Genomic DNA, 7,228 nt, shown 5'->3' on the forward strand with positions numbered 1-7,228 from the left:
TTCAATTTGAAAACAGGGTCCCTTTAATAATCAAAACTAAATACGTTATCTTTCTTAGTAATTTTAAGCAAATAGATTAGCTTTTTATGTACTTGACCCTTAATCATTTTTCAATTGAAATTGAAAGGCAAAGTGACGATCAAAAACCTATTTATAATATGTATTACTAGTATATATATATATATATATATATACTAGAGTGCATGCCCGTGCGTTGCACGTCTAGCTTAGCTATCTTAGCAAAAGATAGTTTCGACATTTATTTTTTCCTGCTTGTTGTGTACTTTGATTCAAAGTCATTGTATAATGTTAAAAACATTGTTATATTGAGTGAAATAATACAAAGGTTGAGCTCCAAAGATGTAATACCTGCAATTTGTAAGCAGAATTATTGTTAATGATTGAAATGAAGGTAAGTAAGCTAAGTAATAGTTTGGTTTTATTAAGGGTAACACATTTCAAATGTAATGCATGCCATCAAGTTAACTAATAAACGAAATTCGTATATATGATTAGTGAATATATGAAGTGATTTGTGGTAGTTATATAATTATTGACATTAAGATATCAATTAAGATGGAGAATGGCAAGAGATTGAAACTGATAAGTTATTGAAAGAAATTTCTGTATATATTGTGAGTGTGTGTTCCAATTGTAGTTTGTCGTGGCTGAGTTGAGGCTATAGGGGTATAGTGAGACATAGTAGTTCTTTTTTTTTCAATATGAGTGACGTCAGGAACAAATTGGTGAGAACAATTGAAGATGTATTTCAGTTGGATGAAGAATTGTTGAAGGCAGTTTTGAGGATTGGTGTACCTACTGGTTATCGCTGAGTGGAATCCGCAAGGTTAATAACATTTCTGCGAAGGAGGTTTGAGAAGATAGGAGATGACGTTTGAGAAGACAGAAGATGTAATTTTTGATTATAACATGGCAGATGTTGAGAAGGTACATACGACCATGACAGGGTGGGCATTTTCAGATGAATTGAATCTTGCTGACGTAATGAGAGCCGATGGTTTTTCTGCTTTCTACGATACAGTGGAAGTGTTGAGTGCAAGAGATGTGGATTGCCGATGACCAAGTATAACTAATTATTCACAATTCCTACTTTTTATACTTTCTCAGATACTACTGAAATTTGGGTTTCTTTATTTAATGTTTAGTGTTTAGGTTAAGCCGAAAATTCAACACATACTTTTTCTAAAACAACTTTGAAGGAACGTTGTGTATAACGGAAGTGTGTAAAATCTAGAGTTAGTTTGTTTAGTAAATAGCTCATGCATAAGCAAACTGAACTAACCTTATTTGAACCATCAAGTCGTCCTCTATATATTCTGCCAAAACCTCCATCACCGAGAAGACAATCACCCCTTAAAATTATAGATACAGCTTCCATTTAAGAAAATGTGAATGTTTGGACCGCAAGATAGTGTGATCCCCCATCTTTGGTACCTTTTTTGGCTTTAAATAATCTTTCCTCCAGTAGAGCATATCATCCCACATTTGCCTTGTCTTCTCAATATCAAATTTCCTAGCCTTTAAAAAGCTGCAATGTCATGTCAAAGTAGTAAAAACATTTTAAAGTCACCCGTAGTGTAATAAAAGTACCAGTTACAAACTGTTTGAGCTTAAATGCAGTACATGGGTCATGTCAGCCCTTATGTATGAAAATCGGTCATTTTAGGTTGCATTTTATGTGTAATAGACCAAATGGGTCAGATATAAAAATGTAACTAAAAATGGGATAGGCTATATGGGTCAAACAAATCAAAGTAGCCAAAGGTGTATCCAAATGCTTATAGTGCTGTACCTATATTGTTTGAGTCTAAAAACCTGAAACTTTATGTACAAATGAATTACTATATTACCTTTTTTACATCGTAAGCGGCTCATTCTTATACAGAATATACTTTCAAGTAAACAAACTGTCCATAGCCCAAATATGATTAACTTTGCATCAATCAGGATTCTATGAATAGACTGATCGGCCCTAAAAAAAGTCAAAATCCATTAACAGATAAGCATCTGATAAGTAGTTGATATGAGGATAAAAAAAAATGCACAATAGTATTTCACCTTCAAGTCGTTAGCTCAAAAAGAAAAAAATTCACTTTCAAGAAATCATCAGGTCTAATTAAATTACCTATCAACATCCTTGTCAAAGATAATCCCCAAAGTAGCCTTCATTGCCGCCTTGTCCTCAGGTTTAGGAGTATAATTAGGATATCGACGTGAACATTAGTGAAGTTAGCTTTGGTTACACAACTGTGATTGGCTGGCTGGACTCACAAACACGTATATAGCTACATCCAAATACGTATGAGATAGAGCGACTAATATACATAGAATGGTATATTGTCACATGGGAAATGGACAGTAGAGCAACCTTAGAGAAGACTTAAAGGCCTTCAGGAGGGTATTTCCTCATTGCAATGGAGAACTTGAAAGACAAACATTACATGCAATGCGTTTAGTAGCATAAATACACGAAACTAAGGAGTGTAATATACAACTGTGGTATCACAATCTTACCTTGGTAAAACTAAGCACTCATGGAAGTCATAAAATAGTAGATAGCAGGGTTTTCCTTCTCCTCCTTAATCATTACATCCCCCAGTGAACCCCATAGAGTAACTCAAGCCTGTCGATTTCTACACATACAAATGAATACTATGAGCATTACATAGTACAATATGAAGGATAACCCAACAGAAGAATATACCTGAAATGATGTACAGAAAACCGAAAATTTTAACGAAAAAAAGATTTCTGGGTTTCGGGCCTGTTTTAGGAACTGTTTCACACGTCTCTTTCTCAATCATCTCGTCTTTTGTAAGATACTTATAGATGTAAGACCTAAATGCAGAATGCAAGTCCCAATATAATACTGGTCAGCCAATGCTAATGAGAAACAAACCAAGCACCAAAAAAAGTACCAGGAACATCAGCAACAACTTGAGACCTTGTGAACTCAACTTCCACGGCTGAATAAGAGATATATAAGAGAGTTACAAACCAACAACAGAGATAAAAATAAATAATTTTTTGAGCTAAATGAAAACGTAACCAAACAACAGTACAAAGAGACAGGAGTAACCTATAGTTTTCTCAATGTGTTTCTTGCATTAAATACGAACACAATTATAGATCCATCCATTTTGCTATCAAATATTAAGTAACGACTATATACAGTTTAAATTCAAATCTCATCACATGTCCACAAAAATACCATTTTAGAGTGACACCTGCCATCACAAAAGGGGATGATTTGCATAAACCCAAGTGAAAATCAGGGTCTCCAAAAATAAGAAGCTAAACTTGCATCTATATATCAAGGTTGCTTAACTGACGATTAAGAGATTAATTAGGTGTACGGAATCAAGCATGGCTTGTTGGTTAAAGCTAAACAGAAAATAGTTTACAGGAAAATGTGTTTTTGACTCAAACTTATAGGTAATGATTCTTCTTTAATACCATCGGAGCATTGGTTATCGTTGTTAATGAATGTCATCTAAGCACAAACACAGGCCCTCAATAGCACAACCCTCCTTAGCCATGGTTAAACCAATTCTTAGTCCTAAAACTTGACCGGTCCACTCACTTGAGAACAACTCTAAGGGATCATACTTCACTTTCACCCTCATAAACTCTACCTTTTTTGTACTTCTTGAACACCTCTTCAAAAGCCACATTACGATTCTTACCCCAATGTGGCAATTCACCGTACTTAAACACTGCCATTTGCTCAATCTATTCAAGCACATCCTTGAAAAGTCTTTTTTGGATCTTTACTTCTGTAATAAGTGATGTCAAAATCCAATTAGTCTTCTTGTTTACCCAAGTATGCATTGACCCTGTAACGTATCTCAACAGAATACCATTATAGTGATCTAGACCACACAATGATTGTAGCCTATACTTACAAGCTTCTGTATATCTTGAATGAAATATCTAGATTTTGAAAGGACAATGCTTATGCTGATTCGTTGGGAAGAATAAACCCCTGACCTGATCCCATGGACACATGGTGATTTCAGCATCTTTCGGGCCTTTAAAGCAACCTCCTGATGCTTGAAGTCGATTTTGGCATCAACTACAAAGTATCACTTAAAGATAATACCTACATAATTTACTTTTGTTCATGCAATTTAAGATAGTAATTTTTCCTGGATAGTTCTAGTATACCATCATTTGTTAGCCCATATGCAAACTTTATTAGAGTGGTTGCCATTAGCCTTCCACCAATGCATTTTACAGCTATATCACCTTATGCTTCTGCATCTTCCTCAATTTTTAAAATTCACAAACATAATTTTGTGCAAATATTTTTAGCTTTTTATGAGCATAAAAACGGTTTCTTGATATTTATGATTCAAATTACTACCACGGTGTTGGTTCATTGTCTGAACCAACAGGCGAGTGATACGCCCCGTCCAAACTAATGTTCAAAGCACCCTCCAGATGGAACAACTCCATCACCCTATACGTATGCCAGGCCATACACCTGTACTAAGGATAGCAATACGTATGCCAGGCCATACACCTGTACTAAGGATAGCGATTTGTTAGGCCTAAAGTAAAGATATTGAAGTTCTGCCTTACTTCTCAAAGGTTCGAACTATTTATCAATTAGTAGGTCACTGTTTCATCTGGATCAAGTGGGTAAAATTCAAAAAAGTGTGTGACATGGGTCAGAGGGTTCTAACATCGCCTACAAAACACCTTAAATCATATCCAACAAAGAACCTACAAAAGCGCAAGGAGCCAAGCACAAAGATATAGGCTGTCAAAACAGCATTGACCATATATTTTAACAGGAACATCGCACTGCCAACCAGAGGAAACGCATGGCATGTGCATTGGACATAGTCTCCGGTGAAAAAAAAACACAACTTAAGACTTATTTTTACGCACAAAAAATGGAGTAGCATTTTGGATAGATTAAAATACATGCTGGTTGTATACTTACAGTAGGAGGTATTGGCTTAACTGAGCGGTAACAAACCACAAAAACTGAGAGACGGGCCGTCAAAATGACTTTTATATTTGGGTTTACCTTCACTAATAGCAACAACAGACCTGCATTACCAAAATGCCATAGTTACATTCTCCCACAACAAAAACAAAAAGATTAATAATAATAAATTAGATGTTGAATTGGAAAAAAGAACAAAACCTGCTAGAGCAATATTCGCAGTTCACTCTCCATTCATCATTCTCACAACCAGGTAATTTCGATTACACTATTATTTCTATATAAAATTTCCAAAATGCCTTAAATATTTAATAATCCTTACCAGGGACATCCTTGCATCTTTTTTTCCATGACCTATATTCACACATACCTCATCAATGAAATCCATAATTAACATTATAAATGAAGTGCCAAAAAACCTTCATGCCTTTACATGTTGGAGCTTTATAAACTATAAGATAAATATATTGTTGCATACCAAATTATTAGCAGGGAAAAATCGAATACACAAATAAAGAGAAGAAAAGCATAATCACATCAAGATATGTGCATATATGAATATCGTACAAATAGTTATGCTCAAAGTGACATGCATAGTTTTTTTTCTAAACTCTTTTAAACTCAATAGCCTCAGTTATGTCAATGTTCTCCCCAGAATACATACTCCAATGTCGTTCATTGCTGATAGATGCCTTGCATTACCAAGTGGCCAAAACAAAGTGTCCATGGGTTTGTATCCAAGGCTATGTAAAAAACGTCGTATTATAACGGGTATTATGTTACATATTATATGTGGTGAAATGATATATGAGAAAAAAAAAATTATACTCTGTGGACTTTACCATCTGGTCCGGTTATTATATTCAAATGTATAATGACGTTGATATGGTGGAAATAGGTGGAACATCCATACCCTTATCTTATATTAAAGTAGGCCTCAAATGAGAAATTACCAACTAATCCAGTATTGTGTGCAAACCGTTGCTTCCTCTTCGGATGCATTTACCCTGAAAACACAAAACGACTTGATCTTTACATACGGTCGCAGGCTAAAGCCATAAGGCTAGACAACTCAACAAAAACAACAACAACAAAGTCTAACTATGAAGCAACGTTCTTACAATTCAAACATCTAACAATAAATTTGAAGTTTTCTTTCAAGCATTTTATCAAACATCTTTCATGCACATCTCATAGTACAACTGATCTGTTCATATAGAATCCACTCCATAAACCCCAAAATACAAAACCTGTAAGGAATCTAAAGTCTTACGAAATAAACAGCAAAAAATAAAAAATAAAAATACACTAACCTTATTTATTACCATCATCTTTTGAAAACCTGTAATATAAAAGGAAAAAAAATTGAGAAAAGAAACTCGTTATTGTTAATTGATAATAAGAAGTTTGATTCAAAAACATAATCCACAGTAAAAAAAAACACGGGACAAAAAAGTAAAAAACAATATATCAAGACGATGAAAATAACACAAAAAAAAGAGAGGAAGATGAGACCGGTGGAACCGGTGGGTGGCTGATCGACAGGATGGTGGTTGGCCAGAGAAGCTAATGAATCCATATGAATTAATCAGCATTAACAACCCAATAGATACATAGCCCATGAAGAGAAATTGATCGGTCATTTTATAAAGAGGGAACAATAAGACATTAAATTATCATCATATACATATACATATATATGCATACATATATAGTCATATCAAGAGAAATTGATCAGACACTTCATAATTATTATCATGCACATATATATATATATATATATATATATATAGCATTATTAAACGCCATAAATCCATAAAGGTTTCTATAAACAATAAATAACAAACCAACGATTCAATCACCTATGAACACAACGATGCATAGTGTACATGTATTACCTGCGAAATTGATAACCCTCATCAATGAAATCCATAATTAATCCATAATTAACGTCATAAGTGAAGTGCCAAAAAACAATCAGGCCTTCAACTTTATATTATAATAGATATTGTCACAAATCGTCCATATGATTTGCTTGATTAGAATTTTCGTCCCTGTGTGTTTTTTTTCCTTAGGTGTCCCTGAGGTATGAATTTTCATTGCCAATCGTCTTTGGCAATAACAGTTGTTAGTTTTGCTCCGTTAAACCCCTCACGTGCATACCACGTGAGGGTATAATCGTCAATATCGTAACCATAGGAACTATTTGTGATAAAAACATTGGATTTAATAAAATCCTTAGATTCCTTC

At 34.3% G+C, this 7,228-nt stretch overlaps 1 long non-coding RNA gene across 7 annotated transcripts; it reads right to left on the bottom strand.

Moving 5' to 3' along the window:
* Positions 1–234: 234 nt before the first annotated feature.
* On the bottom strand, positions 235–6,920 carry LOC122602648. 7 transcript variants are annotated; one of them, XR_006324351.1, is made up of 12 exons: positions 6,877–6,920; positions 6,292–6,320; positions 5,932–5,985; positions 5,301–5,332; positions 4,973–5,082; positions 2,940–2,987; positions 2,726–2,859; positions 2,536–2,654; positions 2,147–2,443; positions 1,872–1,993; positions 1,304–1,549; positions 235–369 (listed from the first exon to the last, which is right to left on the bottom strand). It is a non-coding gene; the product is annotated as an uncharacterized LOC122602648 (long non-coding RNA). The 7 variants fall into 7 exon arrangements; XR_006324352.1 differs by having other exon boundaries at positions 5,180–5,332; positions 6,877–6,916; XR_006324348.1 differs by having other exon boundaries at positions 2,147–2,306; positions 2,390–2,443; positions 4,973–5,332; positions 6,877–6,916.
* Positions 6,921–7,228: the final 308 nt, after the last annotated feature.

Source organism: Erigeron canadensis, chromosome 6 (assembly GCF_010389155.1).
Source record: "Erigeron canadensis isolate Cc75 chromosome 6, C_canadensis_v1, whole genome shotgun sequence".
Classification (NCBI taxonomy): Eukaryota; Viridiplantae; Streptophyta; class Magnoliopsida; order Asterales; family Asteraceae; genus Erigeron; species Erigeron canadensis.